Genomic DNA, 22207 nt, shown 5'->3' on the forward strand with positions numbered 1-22207 from the left:
TAGCTGCTGGGAGGGACCAAGGGGTTAAGGAGATATGACAATCAGCAGATGCTGATGGAAGAAAGATACTTCTGTCTTCTCATTATAACAAAAGTCATTTGACTGTCTTCATGGATATTTGCACAGTTTTTCTTTTCCATTGTTAGTTATAAAAGGTCAGCACGCAGAACATTAAGTTAATAGGGTCAGTGCAATTTGATGAAAACTAGTTTTGGGGTTGTAGAGAAGGTAGAGGGGAATGCACCTGATATAATGAGCTTTTTTTTTTTTAAACATCTGTTTGGAATAAAACTTCTGCTTTCTTGTTCCAGGATATGTATAATAACCCTGTGATTTACATCACAGAGAATGGGTTTCCCCAGGGTGACCCGACATCTTTTGATGATGCTCAACGCTAGGAGTGTTTCAGACAGACGTTTCAGGAACTGTTCAAAGGTACCATTTGAAATGATGAAAGATCAATTGTGCAAGCTTAATATAATTTTCCCATGTGCCTATTTGCATTCAGGAAAGACCAATGATTTTGAAAGCTGAAATTCATGTAAATCAGTGTAAAGCCATGTAATTAAGAGAGAGGGGAGAAAAAAAAAGTATTTAGGAAAGAGGAAGGTGAGGATTTTGGTCTAGCTTCAACCTGCTGAAATTTAAGCAAGTAAAAAGCGACTGTCTTCAGCATTTTGTGACTCCTGGGTGAAGGTGACATGAATAGAAGGAGTGGTGGCTGTTGGGAGAGAACCTTAGTTATTACAAAAAGATCAGCTGTGACCAACTAGAGCATGTTTATTTGCATATTTTAGTATCCTAACTACCAAGAAATGAATTGACAGAATTCTTAAAGGACCAAAATTAAGTATTTGTTCAATAAACTTTAAAGTGGTATGCATCTTCTATCAATGCATGTTTCATTTAAACTGTTACCAAGCAGCAGAAACAGTTTTTTTTTGTCATATAGAATCTGTGAATTTTGTTTCAAGACAATATTATTATTCTGGTATCTCCTTTTCCCTGATGGGATTCCTTTCATATTTGAAAACAAATGTGAAGGAATAATCTTTAACTGGTAGCACACATTTCTACCCCAGTTAATTTCTCCCTTTTAGCTACCACTTGGAACACTGTTGCTTCGTAAATTTAATTTCTCCTCCCTATAAAGGAATAATATCATAGCAACAAAATTCAATGCAAAATTAGATTTTCAATTTCCTTTTTTTAACTATGATAGGCACAGTTATTTCTCATCATTCTGTTTGAGAGGTCCTGGAATGATTCTTTCCAAAATAAATCAGTAACATACTGGATCAGCCAGAAGGAATTCTGGAAAGTGACATAAAGTGGTTTCTTTCCCAAACCTAAAATATATTGACTCAGTTCCTCACCTGGGCCTGGAGTTTATTGACAGAGGGCAGTTGGGCTCCTACAGATTGATCCAAGCAAAATCATTCTTTTGTGTTACAGACAAAACAGATTCATCCTCTGTGTGGGAATTCCCCATCTGATAAGAAAAGGAAATCTCTAGGTTTCTGAGATTCTCCCCACTTCTCCCTATAAATGACCCTATTCATAGTTGATTCACTGATGTTCCCAGTTTCACCCCAAGAGACAAGTAGGCTAGTTACCATCATCAGATTTATGGATGCCATAGGGAACACAAACGACTTGTCCAAGATTGTTCTGTGCATGTTAGGGAAAAGAGAGAAAATATTGAAATTGGCTTTCTTCATTCCCAGCTCTGTTTAGTGCTAACATAAGGACATTTCATTGCTCTCTGAAATTGTTTCAAGTACTTTATACAGTCCCTTAGATCTTTAAGACCCTCAAACTAAGATAACTTAAAGATAGAAAAGTTACTGAAGGCAAGAGTAGAAAATGTGAGAAGATTTGGTTTGTGAGCGACAGGAGAGAATAATAGGTTTAGGAACAAAATCCTGTTTTTGAACTTGTTGAATTTCTATTGTACTTTTGAATTGATGTAAAAAGTATCACGTACTTAAACCATTAATTTTTCACAGCATCTACAATCTCTTCAGATTCTTAACATTAGATAATTTATATTCATTGTAATTAACACAAAATATTGTATTTATTTTGATTTTTAAAAAATATGTAGCCTTTCAAAATGTGCAGAAATGTACACATTGACCAAAAACCCTATATTAAGTGTATATTCTGGACTGGGTATAGTGATAGCTATTTTTCATATGTTGTTGTAGTGGACAACAATTTTTTCATCTGCAGTGAAACTCTCTTTTCTAGTAACGAATCCGTTTTTTTCTATGAAATACCCACCTCCCCCCATCCTTAGACTCACCATTACCGAGGGCCATGTAAGTAGAATAAAATACTGCTGTTTGTGAATAGATAACTGATTGGTCTAGATATAGGCACATGACATGAGCTGGGCCAATCCCAGTTCTGCCCTAGGATTTAAAACTTGGACCAATCAGTTTGTCTGTTTCATAGCTTGGATTGACCTTGGCAGGCCATTGGTGGCTATGCCTTGCCATGTAAAGCTTAGGGGTAGTGAGAAGGTGAGCTGCAGGTGCCCCAAGGGAAATAGAGACAAGAAACGGGGAGAGATTCAGGAGGGCACTTGCACCTCTAATTCCACTTTTTCTTCAGAGCCAGTTGCATGCGTGTTCTTGAGAAACATTACTTTTACTTACAACTAAGTGCTCTTTCTGCTTCATCTGCTTCTGACTGGATTTCTATCACTTGGAACAAAGAAAGTCTTAATTGATGCCATCATCTCATTTTATTTTCAAAACAGTGAGATGAGGTCATTGCTCCTAATTTACAGATGAGCAAACTGAGTTTCAAAGAAGCTAAGTCATTTGCTCAAGATCACAAAGTTACTAAGTAGTATTTACTAGAACAAGGCAGAATGTGTATATTATTATTACTACTACTGTTGGTATTGGGCTTTCTGACTCAGAGTGCTTGCTTGTCCCACCACACTTCTCCAAACTTTTCCTCACCTTTAGTGCCCTGGGCTTGCACATATTCTTTGAAAGTGCTTCACGCTGCTTCTGCAACAGCCGACAGGTCCTACGACCTTGGACAAAACTCAGACACCCTGTATCCTGCCTGTTGTCAGAGGCACAGAGCTGAAGTTACTGATCGATTTCCTGAGACTCTTCCAAGGTAGTGCTGATGATCTTGGTTGGTGAGAACCTTACTAGTAAGAAGCACCTTGTGTGCAATTAAAAATAATAACAGACCGAGGAAGACATTTGTGGGAAGCGCTGCAGGTGGGAGCCCTCCAGAACCCAGGGAGCCCATAGATGGACTATGGCTTTGTGATTCCCATGAAAAAAGCCCTCCCTCCAACATCACGCACCCGGACAGGCACATAATGACACCATAGTTGGATCAATGGCGGCGTCTGCTTGGAGGTCTTACTAATCTCTTCAGGTAAAATCCCACAATTAATTGAGCAGTAAAAAGAAAGCTAATGTTTCTGTTTCCTTTTGGGAAAGAAAAAAAAAAAAAAGAGGAAAAATGTCATTTCAAGAAAAAAAATCAGCTAACACCTTTTTAACCATTGCATTATTTAAATGCCTTTAAATAGATTGTGTTTTAATTAATGCAGATATAGATGAGAGAAAAGCAACACAGTGGAGACAAAAACACTGTAAATAACATAGAACTAGGCTTGCATTCCAGTTCCAGTTATTCAAGGATGGGCAAAAGGTTCAAACTCCCAAACTCTCAGTTTGTTCAGCAATAAAAATGGGATAACACTTTCCCTGGCAGAGTTGTTGAAAAGATTTTGCTTAATAAGCTATTGTGTTAAACACCCCAAGCAATTGTCTGGCACATGGTAGGCCCTCAACAGATGGTATAATTATTATTATTACAAAATGTGCATTTTTAAGAACATATTTATCACCCCAAGTTATTTTCCTTATTATTTAAAAAATAGAATACCAAGACATTAAAAAAAAATTCCATCCTCCCTCAAGTCTCTAAGTTATGGCAGAACATTCCCCCATGTCTGCAATTTTCTCCATCATTCTTTTTGGGAAACCTCTGAATGAGTGTTGTAACATTGGCCCTCTGGCTACCTATGATTGAACCCTGTGGAGGACAAAGCAGCCAGGACCTCCCTCCATTCGTTATTCCTTTGGAGAGTTTGCCAGATTAGGTGAAAAATCAAACCATTGCAGCAGAAACAACTGTCAATCAACTGGGTACCTGGAATTGTTCTGCCACAGGAAGTTTTGGAAAAGCTCAGGGAGCAGTGATCTTCAAAGAGTTAGGCTTTTCTCACATGATATGAATCTTCATTATATACATAAAATTTACACCAGTCCTTGCTGCTCTGGAGCCAGCAGGCAAGTTTAAGTTCATATGTAATCACACACAAAGGGATACCTCAATAATCTGAATGTTGATGAGCAGGTGAGAAAGTGTGAGAAATCAGGGGAAGTTATTCTCAGTGGGTGATACTTGACCCATGACCTAAACTCTCCTAAAAGGGGATTCCAGTTAGGTTCAACCTGCTCCTCACACCTACTGAATATATGCCCGTCCTTGGCTTGGTTCCCAATCTTTCCTCAACTGGAATGTCATGGTCTTTGCCTTCTTCCTGGCCCAGTCCTGTTTGGGGTAGATCGACTAGCTTGAAGTCAGGCAAGACATGGGTTTGAAATTTAGTTCTTCCACTTAACAAGTTCAATAATTTGGGGAAAAGTCTTAAGCAAACAACACTTCAGCCATCTAATTTTTAAAACGGGGATAATAAGAACATCTATCTTCTAAAACATGGTGAAAAATGAAAAAGATAATGCATATCAAGCCTACATACAGAGTCTGGTACATTAAGAAAGATTCCATAATGATGGTTAATTTTGGGGGGCATCTCTGAGCCCTCTGAGAGTTGGAGCTGTGTCTTTTTTATAGTTATATCTTCAGCCCAGAGCACCATTTCTGTCATGTAGTAGCTTTCTACACGTGTTTGTTGAATTTGGTTGTGTCTATCAGAGAAGAGTTAGTCAATGGATAATGAGAAATAAATGATGAAATGATTGGGAACTGTATTTTCTTTCCCTAAAGAAATATACCCCACACAGGAAAAAAAATGCAGCCTTCTGGAAAGTTCCTGAGCCAGACCAACTTTCCAGTGAGATCCATGCCTGAGTTAGCACAGTAGTAGATGATTGCAGAGAAGATTTGTTAATGACCAGCTTTAGGCTTTTAATGACAAAACCCCTCAGCAAGATGTCATCAAATTTATTGAAGACTTCACTGAAAGTGTTGAAGCTGATGCATTGTAACAAGAAGGTTATAAATCTTGCAGCTTGGGTATACCACCAAGACAGGATGCTGAGCGCAGAATCACCCTGCTGTTGTCTGTCAGCATTCTCCCTCCCTCACTTCCCATGGAGAACCAGGAAAGGATAAATACATCCATTTACAAAAGTGGTGCAGACCTGGCAGCCACCTGCCTATGTCAGTTTCAGACCACAGAGACCCATTTAACTGGACAAAATGTGTTAAGCACCTGTGTTTTTCTAAATGTGCATTAAAAAAATCCTAAGAATTAGGGGAAGATCTCAAAGTTTGACACATTGACCTTTTGGAAAAATGAACCTATTAAAAATCCATTGCAAGCTCAGAATAGAGACTCAGTTACCTGAATATAGAGTATCACTCCATGTCTATTGTTTTATTGCTTCTCAAAGTAAACCTTTGTCAACCTAGCCCTATGGAGCAGTTCATCTCATAGCTCACGGAGAACTCACAGCTTTGGGAACGTGTTGGGTGGAATGTTGGATGCACTTAATACTGTTGCTCCTGGCTGGACTGGATGGAGCTAGCGAAGAGGAGTCAAGATCGGAATAGAGAAGGAAGAATGAGATTCGAAGGCCGTGCACAAGAATCGTTTGTGTGTGCTAGTTTACGGACTTGTAGCACTTGAAAAGTCATAAAGGAAACAATTTCCAATATATCTGTATCCCACCAACCTACATACTCAGACCACACATAAACTCAGGCAGCCAAAGATTACAGAGTAAACCTTAAGCAGAGATATGCCAGATGACCTTCCCCTATTGCTTCTCCCCTACTTCTCCCCAAAGTTCAGTAGCATACTTACCTTTGTTTTCCATTTCCCCGTATGAAGGGTGGCAGAGTAGAAAGTCTGAAGGGTCTGAAGAGTGAAGACTAAGTCCTGGGTTCTGGTGGTGTGCACTTGGGGAAGTTCTCATTGGGACTCTGAATGTCAACCTCCTCACCTGTTAAATGGGACAGATGCTAATTGCCATCCTGCCTAACCCAAAGTCAGTTGTGAAAATAAAGTAATTTATGTGTATGTATGTCCTGAGCACCTTAAAATGTTAGATATTATTCTCATATTTGATATAGTTACTTTACACCTTTAAGGACATCATCACTCTGGCCAAAAATACATAATCTCGACCTTAGTGTTCTCCACTGCAAAGGGAAGTGTTTGGTGCCCATTATCCAGATCCTGTCAACATTTACAATTCTAATATTCTATGGTTTTTATTTTCCTGCACGTTTCTGAAGGGCTATGACAGTGGGATCAGATTAGGGGTTTGAGAGAACGTGTTCTATGACCAAGTGACTGGTGTGTTGCTTGGCAAAGCTCAGAATCAAACACACACACACACACACACACACACACACACTGCTGTTGTTGAACTACTTCACCAGACTTATCCAGGTGAGGCCCATACTGATGTGATCAGGAACATACACCATTTATCGGGCACACCCTCTTAGAAACACAGAAACACAGAACCTGGTGCATCTGCTTCCTGGGAACAGGTTTCATGGAGTTGCCCATTTGACAAGCAGCTCAATCACACATCTGCCCTTGTGCTTCCTGATTAGAAACCATTCTTTATCTTCTATTTCCATAGCATTCTAATACATATGCTCTGCCCCCACAGATGGACATTCCCTTGGGCTTCTTTTTAATTCAGTTCCAACTGTTTTGAGGGGATAATTACTTAAGGTTCTCCACCACATCAGACCCAGTGAATTTTAATACTACTATACAGCCTTTAAAAAATTTATTTAGATGATTCCAAACTCATCCTCCATTTTTAGAACAATCTGTCCAGTAGTTTTTGTATTGATGTAGCAGCAAACAGAAGTGCAGTTGTATTTTTATAACTGTAAAAGAGACCTGTAAAATAATCAAAGTATAATTTATCTGAAGAAAATCTATTTTTCCAGTATAAAGAGTAGACTCAATAGAATCTTGAAAAAGGGGCAAAAATAAGGATTTGATAATGCTTTTAAAAATGAAGTATAATTGAGATATAACATTGTATAAGTTTAAGGTGTACAACATGTTGATTTGATACATTTATATATTATGATATATATTATATCACCATCTTAGTGTTAGCTAAAACCTCTAATATGTTACAGAGTTATTATTTCCTTTTTTTTTTTTTTGGCAGTAGGGACAATTAAGATCTAGTCTCTTACAACTTTGCAGTTTATAATACAGTATTGCTGACTATAATCACTATACTGTGCATTAGCTCTCCAGAACTTACCTATTTATCTATTAGTTCATAGTTTGTACCCTTTAACAACGTGTCCCTGCACCCCCAGCCTCTGGTAACCACCATTATACTCTCTGTTTTTACAAGTTTGGCTTTTTTAGATTCCACATATAAGTGATTTTATACAATATTTGTATTTTTCTGTCTGACTTTTCACTTTGCGTAATGCCCTCAAGTTCCATCCATGTTGTTGCAAATGGCAGGATTACTTTTTCCTTCTTCTCATGGCAGAATAATAGTCCACTGTGTGTTTGTGTGTGTGTGTGTGTGTGTGTGTGTGTGTGTATGTATGTATATATCAAAACTTCATTATTATACATTCATCTGTAGATCTGTTGATCATTTGTTGATGGACACTTAGTTTGTTTCCATATCTTGGTTATTGTCAATAATGCTGCAATAAACATAGGAGTTCATATATCTCTTGACTATCATCAAGAAGACTAGAGATAATTATCGGCGAGGATGTAGGGATAAAAGAACTCTTGTACACTGTTGGTAGGAATGTAAATTGATTCAGCCACCATGGAAAACAGTATGGAGGTTCCTGAAAAAATTAAAAATAGAACTACTATATGATACAGCAAAATCCACTTCTGGGTATATATCCAAAGGAAATGGAAACAGGAGTTTGAAGAGTTGATGACTTTTTTCACCTGTTTGGGGAGAGAGCAATACTGGAATATTCAGGTGTTGAGAGGGTTATTGGAATTGAGAGAAGGTGAACATCTCAGGTTTTCCCCAGGTGAAGTTGTCCTCAATTGTCTGTCTACATAAGCTATTATTTTCTGATCTCCAAAATAACCTGATTACCACCTGGCCTCTCAGTTATCTAAGAACCTGCTTTGGAACAAGGCTAGTAGAATTTCTCTTAGTGTGATTGGCAGGGATTGCCTGGATAACTGTGTTAAGATGGATTCTGTTGGACAGCTGTGGGCTCTTGGAAAGAAGAGGGAGAAGTGGATGGCCAGGTGTTAGCCATTCCTACTCAGGAAACTTTTGGAGTTTTCCAAATCTTGGAAAAGGATATTCCCCACTATAAATTATTACATTGACATTATGTCTTATAAATCAAAGTCTTGTGAGTTCATCAGTGGAGATTAGCTCTGGGTGCACTAAGAAAATGAGTGTCTGGATTTGCAGTGTTGCTAATTAGACCTTAAGCAGTGTTAATCTCACCAGTTCTATGGCCTTCCCCTCTGTGGTCTTACCTTACCTATTTATAACTTTGATATTACTTATGCTGGACAATTGCTCTACAGTGACATAAATATTGTTTCTGCCAGCTCTCCTGAGCTTTTCATTGAGTAAATTCCTGGTTAACTACACCCTATATTGTTTTTTCAATATTGAGCCTGACACTGTATACAAGAAAATCAACACTATTATGAATAAAACATTAAACATTGGTGCCATAAACTGATTCATGAGACCCTCGTACAACTGCAGCCCTGTCACAATTGAATACTTGTTGAATAAGCCAACTGAATAGATGTAACTTGGGAAACACTTTGGTTTTTGAAGACAATGCCCATTATAATCCTTGAAAGGAAGGGAAAAAAACATTTTTAGGAGAAAATGGAAGTTATTAAAAGGTGTAAGCATTCACAGACAAGAGCAGTGTGTAGTAAGATTTTATGCACCATTTTTTTACAGACAAAATTCTAACCAGAATACAGTTTTGGGGTTTTTAGTTCTATACTCAGCATTCAGTAAGTGCTGAGTAAATGTTTAACGAGTGACTAGGAGATTGAATCTACATTAGTAGGAAAACTGAATTACTCTCCAGAATTTCAATGAATATTAGATTTATACCATCATTTTGCTTTTTAAAAGAATTTAAATAAATGGTAGATTGTTTTTACTATTATGAGAACAACTTTCATGCATCAAGATTAGGCATGAGTGCTAATTGTACCCTTTTGACATTAAACTTGAGTGAGTTGTGACAATAATTGCAATCTATGCTAAAGTTTTTTAACCTTTCTATAAATGCACTTAACCTCTCTGTGCCTCAGTTTCTTCATTTGAAGAATAAAAGGCTTAAACTAGCTATTCTTTTGGGATCCTTCCAGTTTAAGAATTATGTGACCCTCTAGATATTCTTTCTCGGCAGGTATGTCAAGGATCATATTTTATTAGAACTCTTAGTAATTTCTTAGGCTATTTAAAAAAAAATTAAGTCTAAGGAATTATAATTAATAGTCTTTTTAAAAGAACTTTCTTCATTCTTCTCATCCAGCTACTTAATTTGAAATGTGAACACTTTTTTTATCTGGGCATAAAATTAGACCTTGCTCTCCAATGAACTGATTCTATTGATATTGATTCAGTTTCCAGGTAACATTTTCTTGACCTTCAATCTGGGTGTTTCCTCCTTTATTCATTTGTATTGAAAATGAACCTCACTTTTCTTCCCCTGAGAAAGTTATCCCTCAGAAGGGTCACCTCAGCTTCAAGTTTTACAAAGTTACTGTGGAGAGTGTAAAATCTCAGAGAGGAAATTGAATGAACAAATCAGTTCAAAGCATTAGAGGAAAATTCTCAATTGAACAACTCCATGGCAGTTACAATCATGAGCAGTGAAATCACCTTTCAAAACAGGATCATGGCAAGCACCACCTAATGTATCAAGTTTTAAGACAGTTAAGTATGATTTTCAAGCTTTGCCATAAATGCATAATTTAATTCAGTTAGGCAGTGCAGTAATTTTAACTTTCTTTAAATTTAACTTGAACATGAAACTTTTGTCTCTGGGCAAGATCCTGAATTAGAAGGGAGGATCAGATTTCAGAATTACCTTCCCGCAATAATTCTGGGGAGAGACTTCATATGTGGGAAGTCTGTTTTTTTATTCTGAATTTTTGAGCAGAGAGATAACTCTAATCAGGGCTCCTTTGACTCCAAGTTACTGTTTAGGTAGCATTTTCTTCAATACAATGAAAATATCAGCATGGTGCTAGAGATGAAAATAGTTCCTTTTAAGGCTTCTTAAGGCTTATCTGGAAATGCTACATGCAGCAGGAAGGCCAGTCTCTTTGATGAGGGTCATCTCAGAAGTGCAGCGTCTTCTTGGTGTGAATAAGATTAGTTAATGAAACAGTATCATGGCTGGAGATGATTCCATGCCCTTCTAAAGTTTAGCCACTTTCCCTCCTTGTTTGTGATATTCCATTATAGGAATCACTGTCTGCTTTGAGATAAGTGAAACCATTATGTGTGGAGGAAGAAGAGGCATTGGAGCCTTGAAGAATGTTAATTGGTGCTTGTGAATACAGGTGAACAAGAAGCCATAAATGTCTCAGGTGAAATTGTGACTGAGCTTGGGACTAAAAAGTAGATGATGGGAGAAGGAATGTACCACACCTGTTTATGAAATAACTTTTTTTCTCCCCTAACAAGTTGCATTCATTTCTTTTATAGATATAAATCCAGCCTAAAGTCTTAAATAATTTTAAATGACCATGTTCTTTTACGAGGCAATTCAAATATTGGGTTGGCCAAAAAGCTCGTTTGTGTTTTTTTGTAAGATGTTATGGAAAAACCTAACAAATTTTTTGGCCAACCCAATGTATTTTATAGTTAAAGATAAGTGTATTAACACAAAAATTAGATCACTGAATAAAATATGAGTAAATGAATGTATATTAAGTATATACATTTATTGGTAAATCATTTTGTTATGTGGCTGAGGCTGTGCTAATTTAGTCTCTTAAAATATTTTCTTCCGAAGATGTTCAGGCTATATTCTTCATCCTTTGAATGAGCAGTTGGCCTTTTATGAAAAAAAAAAACAAAAAAAAAAACTTGCAAAAATATTTCATGCCCAGAGTTTGCTGCCCTCGTGAATACATGGTAGCAATCTCAAGAATGGCTGAGAAAAATTCTTCAGCGTGTCTGGAAAAACAAAGAGTATGGGGCTTCCCTGGTGGCGCAGTGGTTGAGAGTCTGCCTGCCGATGCAGGGGACACGGGTTCGTGCCCCGGTCCGGGAGGATACCACATGCTGTGGAGCGGCTGGGCCCGTGAGCCATGGCCGCTGAGCCTGCGCGTCCGGAGCCTGTGCTCCGCAACAGGAGAGGCTACAACAGTGAGAGACCCGTGTACTGCAAAAAAGAAAAGAAAAGAAAAAAAACAAAAACAAAGAGTATGACCCACTGATTGTGCTTAAGTTTTATACAGACAGGCAGAAAATTTTATGAATACTTTTATATAACAAGAATTTTCTTTTTTGACATAGTGAAAGAACATATTCCTTAAAGACACAGTTCTGCCCTCAAAATCTGGCTCTGACACCCTGTCTTGTTTTGTAACCTTGGACAAGTTATCCTAACTTTATGAGTCTCAGTTCATCATCTGTGAAATGTTATTTTTGGTGGGGATTAATGATATACTTCATATCCTAGAAAAATGCTTGGCACATAAGTCCCCCAAATGATAACAAATGCAGTGAATTCTTTGTTACCCAGCATCTATTATCCAGGATTTTAGAAAAACTGTGACTTCCTGCACAGTCATCAAGCACTGATAATTTATATTTCTCTTGATGACCCTGAAATTCATTCTGAATAATTAGAGAAAGATTAAATTATAATCAGTTTAGTTTCAGTGTTAAGTGTATCTTAATATTCTCATTCTTTCAAAATTTGTAATCCTTCTGCATGTGGTAACAATTAACAGAAAATATTTGATTAGCTGGAGCACTCCATTTCCTGACTATCTGACTAATAAAGAGTTTATTGTGTATTACTGGAACCCAAACTCTGCCCTGTGGATCAACTGGGCATTTGCTGTGTGGGTTCACTTCACACAGCCTTATATCCATTCTCAGAGTCAACACATTGACTTTATTGCCTGGTGGAAATTGTAGAATTAACCATTAAATATTCTCAAACAATAGTCTGAGTCTACACAAGGCCTTTTGCGTATTTTTGATCACAAGGTCATAATACTGGTCATCCAGTCTGATTTTGTGCAGATGAGTAACTAAATCTTCTAGCCCTGATCCTTGTCCGTTCTTTTCCTATGGATTTCTAGAGATGGACATCTCAACCGACATTAGTACTCAATCTATCTTGGTGTTTCATCAACCTTTAGTTTTATCCAATCGTGTTTTAGACATTTTCACTGGGCTTTTTAGGCTACATAACCTTCCAGATGAAAACTTCACTGTGTACTTAATCATTTTTGTGGTTCTTCTTTGAATTATCCACGTTTCTCCCATTTGTCTGGTCCCCCACATAGCGTCACATGCTGCTTTAAAAGATGGCTTAACAACTGACTTGTGTTAGAAACAGTCTTTAAAAATGTATCAATGTATAGTTTCTTTGTGATCTCAGTAAGACGGATTTTCAGGCAAGCAGATTGATTTTGGAAGTTTATTGATCACTGTAAGACATAGTATTCATCCGTACTTCTCTGTCTGGCCTCATGCTGCCTTCCTTTAACTCTCTGCCTTGCCCTGAAATCCCCCTTCCAACCAACAGTCTTCTCTTCCATAATATCCGTTACGTCCCAGCTGACATTCCCAGTACTTAGGGAATACAGTGGTGGCTGCAGAAGGAGGGTGATGGTTTCCTTTAAATGGGGAGCAAGGACAGGTAGCTGGTGAAGAGTTAATTTTGCTTTCCAAGATCAGGCGACTGTTGGTCCTGGTACAAAGCCAGGATTTGTGAGGATACTCCTGTCAAAATACGGGGTCTTCCTTGGCAATGTCTGGGTGAGTGCTAGGTGAAGACAGGGAGCCTGGGTGACTAGCCAGAAAGCAATAGTTAGCACTCTAACCCTGTGCTGTCTCTGAGACTAAACACACTAGGTAACCATAGATCAGTTGATAAGATAAGCTACCTATTACTACTACTGTGTGTAATTTCACCCCAAAGTGATTTTTTCCCTCCTTATATAGACATATATTAAAACCAATAACTCAATGGTAATGTTATCACTGTTTTTTTAGGCACAACAAACCTGTATTTGTTTGACTATTGCAAACGTGTTTCATGTTTGACAAACCATACTTACATTATAGGCCTATGCTGAATCTTCTGAGAACCATGATTTTGAACTTTGGTATATTAGAATCGTCAATTGCAATCAATTGACCATTGACCAAAAAAATGGTCAATTTTTACTGAGGAGGCTTCTTTAAGAAAATGTGACATTTTCCTAGTTATGGAATCAGAACTCCTTGGCAGAACAAATGAATTTATGTTAACATAAAATGTTAAAACTTAAGAATGTTCATAAAATTGAAGTTAAAATCTCTTCACTGGTTTTTTGTACCAATACATGCCAGAAATGTCATATTGAATATTTGTATTGGCCAGTCGTTGAGGAAAGTTTATATGAAGTTTCTTATTCTTTAACTTAAATTTTTTTGTTGTTGAGATATAATTGACATATAACATTATATTAGTTTCAAGTGCACAATATAATAATTCAATATTTGTATATATGTTGTGAAATGATTCCCCAAATAAGTCTAAGTTGTGTTTTAACTCTTGATATTCCTAATGCTGGATTCTCTTATAAATTTGGGTAATTGCATTCAATGTAAGTCATTTATTGCTTTCCTTTTGTTTAAGAGACATCTGCTTCTTTGAAAAATCATCTTCTTTTTGTATTTCTAGTTTTAAAAATATTTTTTGAATAATACAAACACTGTTAAATCTCTCTTATTCAGAATAATGGTAGGGAGAACAGTTAAATGCCAGTTTAACTTGTTGAGAGGTATTAATTTTTGTCAGTTATCGAAGATGGGCCATTTTATTATATATTCAGGTTCCTGATGAAAAGAAATACAAGCTAGTAAGCCAGAACCAGGAGGGAAAGGGAGAATACAAATGTTCTGACCATAGATGTTGACAGAAAGCTTGAAAACTGGCACATAGCTTCCTGGCAAAGGGATTCATCATTCATTACAGCAGTAGTATTCAGACTGTGTGCTGTGGAGCCTTGGGTTCCATGGAGATATCTCTGGGGACTCTGTTAGATTGTATTGAGAGAAAGTGAGAAATTAGGGCTCTGGGGCACATCAGTTTTCATTGGTTGTATATATCAGAAATCCATAAAAATGTTCATTTGAAAAGAAGACTCTGTTGCTAAAAAAGGAAAAATTGGATACCCACTGACTAATAGGGAACTAATTATCAGAGGGGAAAAAACATAGTAGCAGATTGGTTAAAGATGGTGGCGTAGAAGGTCATGTGCTCACTCCCTCCTATGAGAGCACCAGAATCACAGCTACCTGCTTAGCAATCACCTATAGGAAGACACTGGAACTCACTAGAAAAGATACCCCACATCTAAAGACAAAGGAGAAGCTGCAATGAGATGGTAGGAGGGGCGCAATCACAATAAAATCAAATCCCATAACCACTGGGTGGGTGACTCACAAACTAGAGGACAATTATACCACAGAAGTCCACCCACTGGAATGAAGGTTCTGAGCCCCACATAAGGCTTCCCAACCTGGGGGTCTGGCAATGGGAGGAGGAATTCCCAGAGAATCAGACCTTGAAGGATAGTAGGATTTGATTGCAGGACTTTGACAGGACTGGGGGAAACAGAGATGCCACTCTTGGAGGGCACACACAAAGTAGTGTGCGCATCGGGACCCAGGGGAAGGAGCAGTGACCCCATGGGAAATTGAACCAGACCTACCTGCTAGTGTTGGAGGGTCTCCTGCAGAGGCAGGGGGTGGCTGTGGCCCACTGTGGGGACAAGGACACTGGCAGCAGGAGATCTGGGAAGTACTCCTTGGCATGAGCCCTCCCAGAAGCTGCCATTACCCCACGAAAGACCCTGCAGCCTCCAGTGCTGGCTCACCTCAGGCCAAACAACCAACAGGGAGGGAACTCAGACCCATCCATTAGCAGACAAGTGGATTAAAGTTTTACTGAGCTCTGCCCACCAGAGCAACACCCAGCTCTACCCACCACCAGTCCCTCCCATCAGGACGCTTGCACAAGCCTCTTAGATAGCCTCACCCAGCAGAGGAAAGACAGCAGAAGCAAGAAGAACTACAATCCTGCAGCTGGTGGAACGAAGACCATATTCACAGAAAGACAGACAAAATGAAAAGGCAGAGGACTATGTACATGATGAAGGAACAGCATAAAACCGCTGAAAAACAATTAAATGAAGTGGAGACAGGCAACCTTTCAGGAAAAGAATTCAGAATAATGATAGTGAAGATGATCCAGGACCTTGGAAAAGAATGGAGGCAAAGATCAAGAAGACGCAAGAAATGTTTAACAAAGACCTAGAAGAATTAAAGAACAAACACCAAGAAGATTTAAAGAACAAGCAAACAGAGATGAACAATACAATGACTGAAATGAAAAATACACTAGAAGGAATCAGTAGCAGAATAACTGAGGCAGAAGAATGGATAAGTGACCTGGAAGGCAGAATGGTGGAATTCACTGCTGCAGAACAGAATAAAGAAAAAAGAATGAAAAGAAATGAAGACAGCCTAAGAGACCTCTGGGACAACATTGAATGCAACAACATTCGCATTATAGGGGTCCCAGAAGGAGACAAGAGAAAGGACCCAAGAAAATATTTGAAGAGATTATAGTTGAAAACTTCCCTAACATGGGAAAGGAAACAGCCACCCAAGTCCAGGAAGTGCAGAGAGTCCCAGGCAGGATAAACCCAAGGAGAAACACGCTGAGACAGATAGTAATCAAATTGACAAAAATTAAAGACAAAGAAAAATTATTAAAAGCAACAAGGGAAAAATGACAACATACAAGGGAACTCCCATAAGGTTCTCAGCAGAAACTCTACAAGCCAGAAGAGAGTGGCATGATATATTTAAAGTGATGAAAGAAAAGAACCTACAACCAAGATTACCTGACAAGAATCTCATTCAGATTCAATGGAGAAATCAAAAGCTTTACAGACAAGCAAAAGCTAAGAGAATTCACCACCACCAAACCAGCTCTACAACAAATGCTAAAGGAACTTCTCTAAATGGAAAACACAAGAGAGGAAAAGGAGCTACAAAAACAAACCCAAAACAATTAACAAAATGGTAATAGGAACATACATATCAATAATTACCTTATATGTGAATGGACTAAATGCTCCAAGCAAAAGACACAGGCTCACTGAATGGATACAAAACAAGAACTATATATATGCTGTGTACAAGAGACCAACTTCAGACCAAGGGACACATACAGACTGAAAATGAGGGGATGGAAAAAGATATTCCATGCAAATGGAAATAAAAAGAAAGCTGGAGTAGCAATACTCATATCAAATAAAATAGACTTTAAAATAAAAACATTACAAGAGACAAGGAAGGACACTACATAATAACCAAGAAGAAGATATAACAATTATGAATATATATGTACCCAACATAGTTGCACTTCAATACATAAGGCAAATGCTAACAGCTATAAAAAAGGAAATCAACAGTAACACAGTAATAGTGGGGGACTTTAACACCTCAGTTACACCAATGAACAGATCATCCAGACACAAAATGAATAAGGAAATACAAGCCTTAAATGACACAATAGACCAGATAGATTTAATTGATATTTATAGGACATTCCATCTGAAAACAGCAGATTACACTTTCTTCTTAAGTGTGCATGAAGCATTCTCCAGGATAGATCACATCTGGGGTCACAAATCAAGCCTCAGTAAATTTAAGAAAACTGAAATTGTATCAAGCATCTTTTCCAACCACAAAGCTATGAGATTAGAAATCAATTACAGGGCAAAAATGTAAATAGCACAAACACATGGAGGCTTAACAATACGTTACTAAATAACCAAGAGATCCCTGAAAGAAATCAAAGAGGAAATCAGAAAATACCTAGAGACAAATGACAATGAAAACAGGATGATCCAAAACCTATGGGATGCAGCAAAAGCAGTTCTATAAAGGAAGTTTATAGCAGTACAATCCTACCTCAAGAAACAAGAAAAATCCCAAATAAACAATCTGACCTTACACCTAAGGGAACTAGAGAAAGAAGAACAAACAAACCCCAAAATTAGTAGAAGGAAGGAAATCTTAGAGATCAGAGCAGAAATAAATGAAATAGAAACACAGAAAACAATAGCAAAGATCAATAAAACTAAAAGCTGGTTCTTTGAGAAGATAAACAAAATTGATAAACCTTTAGCCAGACTCATCAAGAAAAAGAGGGAGAGGACTCAAATCAATAAAATGAGAAATGAAAAAGGAGAAGTTACAATGGACACTGCAGAAATAAAAAGCATCCTAAGAGACTACTACAAGCAACTCTATGCCAATAAAATGGACAACCTGGAAGAAATGGACAAATTCTTAGAAAGGTATAATCTTCCAAGACTGAACCAGGAAGAAATAGAAAATATGAAATGACAAATCACAAGTCATGGAATTGAAACTGTGATTAACAATCTTCCAACAAACAAAATTCCAGGACCAGATGGCTTCACAGGTGAATTCTATCAAACATTTAGAGAAGAGCTAACAACCATCCTTCTCTTCCAAAAACTGCAGAGGAAGGAACACTCCCAAACTCAGTCTACAAGGCCACCATCACCCTGAGACCAAAACCAGACAGAGATAATACAAAAAAAACTACAGGCCAATAACACTGATGAGTAGAGATGCAAAAATCCTCAACAAAATGCTAGCAAACAGAATCCAACAACACATTAAAAGCATCATACACTATGATCAAGTGAGATTTATCCCAGGCATGCAAGGATTCTTCAATATATGCAAATCAATCAGTGTGATACACCATGTTTACAAACTGAAGAATACAAACCATATGATAATCGCAATAGATGCAGAAAAAGCTTTTGACAAAATTCAACACCAATTTATGACAACAACTCTCCAGAAAGTGGGCATAGAGGTAACCTATCTCAATGTAATAAAGGCCATATATGACCAACCCACAGCAAACATCATTCTCAGTGGTGAAAAACTGAAAGCATTTTCTCTAAGATCAGGAACAAGACAAGGATGTCCACTCTTACCACTATTATTCAACATAGTTTTGGAAGTCCTAGCCACGGTAATCAGAGAAGAAAAAGAAATAAAATTAATACAAATTGGAAAGGAAGAAGTAAAACTGTCACTGTTTGCAGATGACATGATACTATACATAGGGAATCCTAAAGATGCCACCAGAAAACCACTAGAGTTAATCAATGAATTTGGTAAAGTTACAGGATACCAAATTAATGCACAGAAACCTCTTGCATTCCTATACACTAGCAATCAAAGATCAGAAATAGAAACAATCCCATTCACCACTGCAACAAAAAGAAGAAAATACCTAGGAATAAACCTACCTAAGGAGGTAAAAGACCTGTACTCAGAAAACTATAAGACACTGATGAAAGAAATCAAAGATGACAAAAACAGATGGAGAGATATACCATGTTCTTGGATTGGAAGAATCAATACTCTGAAAATGACTATACTACCCAAAGTAATCTACTGATTGAATGCAACCCCTATTAAATTACCAATGGCATTTTTTTACAGGCACAAAGGAGCCCAAATAGCCAAAGCAATCTTGAGGGGAAATAATGGGGGTGGAGGAATCAGAGTTCCTGCTTTCAGATTATAGTACAAAGCTACAGTAATCAAGACAGTATGGTACTGGCACAAAAACAGAAATATAGATCAATGGAACAGGATAGAAAGCCCAGAGATAAACCCACGCACCTATGCTCAACTAATCTATGACATAGGAGGCAAGAATATACAATGGAGAAAAGACAGCCTCTTCAATAAGTGGTGCTGGGAAAACTGGATAGCCACTTGTAAAAGAATGAAATTAGAACACTCCCTAACACCATACACAAAAATAAACTCCAAATGAATTAAAGATTTAAATGTAAGACCAGACACTATAAAACTCTTAGAGGAAAACATAGGAAGAACACTCTTTGACATAAATCACAAACAGATCTTTTTTGACCCACCTCCTAGGGTAATGGAATGAAACAAAAATAAACACATGGGACCTAATGAAACTTAAAACCTTTTGCACAGCAAAGAGACCTATAACCAAGATGAAAAGACAACCCTCACAATATGAGAAAATACTTGCAAATGAATCAACAAAGGATTAATCTCCAAAATATATAAACAACTCATGCAGCTCAATATTAAAAAAAACAAACAACCCATTCCAAAAATGGGCAGAAGACCTAAATAGACATTTCTCCAAAGAGATACAGATGGCCAAGAGGCACATGAAAAGCTGCTCAACGTCACTACTTATTAGAGCAATGCAATCAAAACTACAATGAGGTATCACCTCACACCATTTAGGATGGGCATCATCAGAAAATCTACAAACAACAAATGCTGGAGAGGGTGTGCATAAAAGGGAACCCTCTTGAACTGTTGGTGGGAATGTAAATTGGTACAGTCGCTATGGAGAACAATATAGAGGTTCCTTAAAAAACTAAAAATAGACTTGGAGCTTCAAGAGGGCGGAAGACTAAGGTGCAGAGATCACCTTCCTCCCCACAAATACATCAGAAATACATCTACATGTGGAACAACTCCAACAGAACACCTGCTGAACGCTGGCAGAAGACCTCAGACCTCCCAAAAGGCAAGAAACTCCCCACGTACCTGGGTAGGGCAAAAGAAAAAAGAAAAAACAGAGACAAAAGAATAGGGACGGGACCTGCACCTCTGGGAGAGAGCTGAGAAGAAGGAAAGGTTTCCACACACTAGGAAGCTGCTTCACTGGCAGAGACAGGGGGTGGGCAGGGAGGAAGCTTCAGAGGCACAGAGGAGAGCACAGCAACAGGGGTGGAGAGGGCAAAGCAGAGAGGTTCCCACATAGAGGATCAGTGCCAACCAGCACTCACCAACTTGAGAGGCTTGTCTGCTCACCTGGCGGGACAGGCTGGGGCTGGGAGCTGAGGCTCGGGCTTCGGTCAGATCGCAGGGAGAGGACTGATGGCGTGAACACAGCCTGAAGGGGTTAGTGCACCACGGCTAGCCGGGAGGGAGTCCAGGAAAAGTCTGGAGCTGCCGAAGAGGCAAGAGACTTTTTCTTGCCTCTTTGCTTCCTGGTGCGCTAGGAGAGGGGATTAAGAGCACTGCTTAAAGGAGCTCCAGAGACTAGTGTGAGCCGCGGTTGTCAGCGCGGACCCCAGAGACGGGCATGGGACGCTAAAGCTGCTGCTGCAGCCACAAAGAAGCCTGTGTGCAAGCACAGGTCACTATCCACACCTGCCCACCGGAAGCCTGTGCGGTCTGCCACTGCCAAGGTCCTGTGATCCAGGGACAACTTCCCCAGGAGAACGCACAGAGTGCCTCAGGCTGGTGCAACGTCATGTGGGCCTCTGCCGCCGCAAGCTCGCCCCGCATCCATACCCCTCCCTCCCCCTGGTCTAAGTGAGCAAGAGCCCCCAAATCAGCTGCTCCTTTACCCCGTCCTGTCTGAGCAAAGAACAGATGCCCTCAGGCGACCTACATGCAGAGGTAGGTCCAAATCCAAAGCTGAACCCTGGGAGCTGTGCGAACAAAGAGAAAAGGAAATCTCTCCCAGCAGCCTCAGGAGTGGTGGTTTAAATCTCCACAGTCAACTTGATGTACCCTGCATCTGTGGAATAACTGAATAGACAACGAGTCATCCCAAATTGAGGAAGTGGACTTTGGGAGCAGCGATATATATATATTTTTCCCTTTATCTCTTTTTGTGAGTGTGTATGCATATGCTTCTGTGTGTGATTTTTGTCTGTATAGCTTTGCCTTTACCATTTGTCCTAGGGTTCTGTCTGTTTTTTTTTTCTACTTAAATATATATTTTTCTTAATAATTATTATTTTTTTATTTTAATGATTTTATTTTACTTTATTTTATCTTCTTCTTTCTTTCTTCCTTTTTTTTCTCCCTTTTATTCTGAGCTGTGTGGAAGACACGCTCTTGGTGCTCCAGCCAGGCATCAGGGCTGTACCACTGAGGTGGGAGAGCAAAGTTCAGGACCCTGGTCCACAAGAGACCTCCTAGCTCCATGTAATATCAAACGGCGAAAATCTCCCAGAGATCTCCATCTCAACGCCAAAACCCAGCTCCACTCAATGACCAGCAAGCTACAGTGCTGGACACCCTATGCCAAACAACTAGCAAGACAGGAACACAACCCTACCCATTAGCAGAGAGACTGCCTAAAACCATAATAAGGCCACAGACATCCCAAAACACACCACCAGACGTGGACCTGCCCACCAGAAAGACAAGATCCAGCCTCATCCACCAGAACACAGGCACTACTCCACTCCACCAGGAAGCCTAAACAGCCCACTAAACCAATGTTAGCCACTGGGGACAGACACCAAAACAACGGAAACTACAAATCTGCAGCCTGCAAAAAGGAGACCCCAAACACAGTAAGTTAAGCAAAATGAAAAGACAGAGAAACACACAGCAGATGAAGGAGCAAGGCAAAAACCCTCCAGACCTAACAAATGAAGAGGAAATACGCAGTGTACCTGAAAAAGAATTCAGAATAATGATAGTAAAGATGATCCAAAATCTTGGAAAAAGAATAGGGAAAATACAAGAAATGTTTAACAAGGACCTAGAAGAACTAAAGAGCAAACAAACAGTGATGAACAACACAATAAATGAAATTAAAAATTCTCTAGAAGGGAAAAATAGCAGAA

General features: G+C 38.7%; 1 pseudogene; it reads left to right on the forward strand.

Moving 5' to 3' along the window:
* The window catches only part of LOC116753934, a 154463-nt pseudogene that overhangs the window by 60824 nt on the left and 71432 nt on the right, over window positions 1-22207 (forward strand).

This window comes from Phocoena sinus, chromosome 5, assembly GCF_008692025.1.
Source record: "Phocoena sinus isolate mPhoSin1 chromosome 5, mPhoSin1.pri, whole genome shotgun sequence".
NCBI lineage: Eukaryota > Metazoa > Chordata > Mammalia > Artiodactyla > Phocoenidae > Phocoena > Phocoena sinus.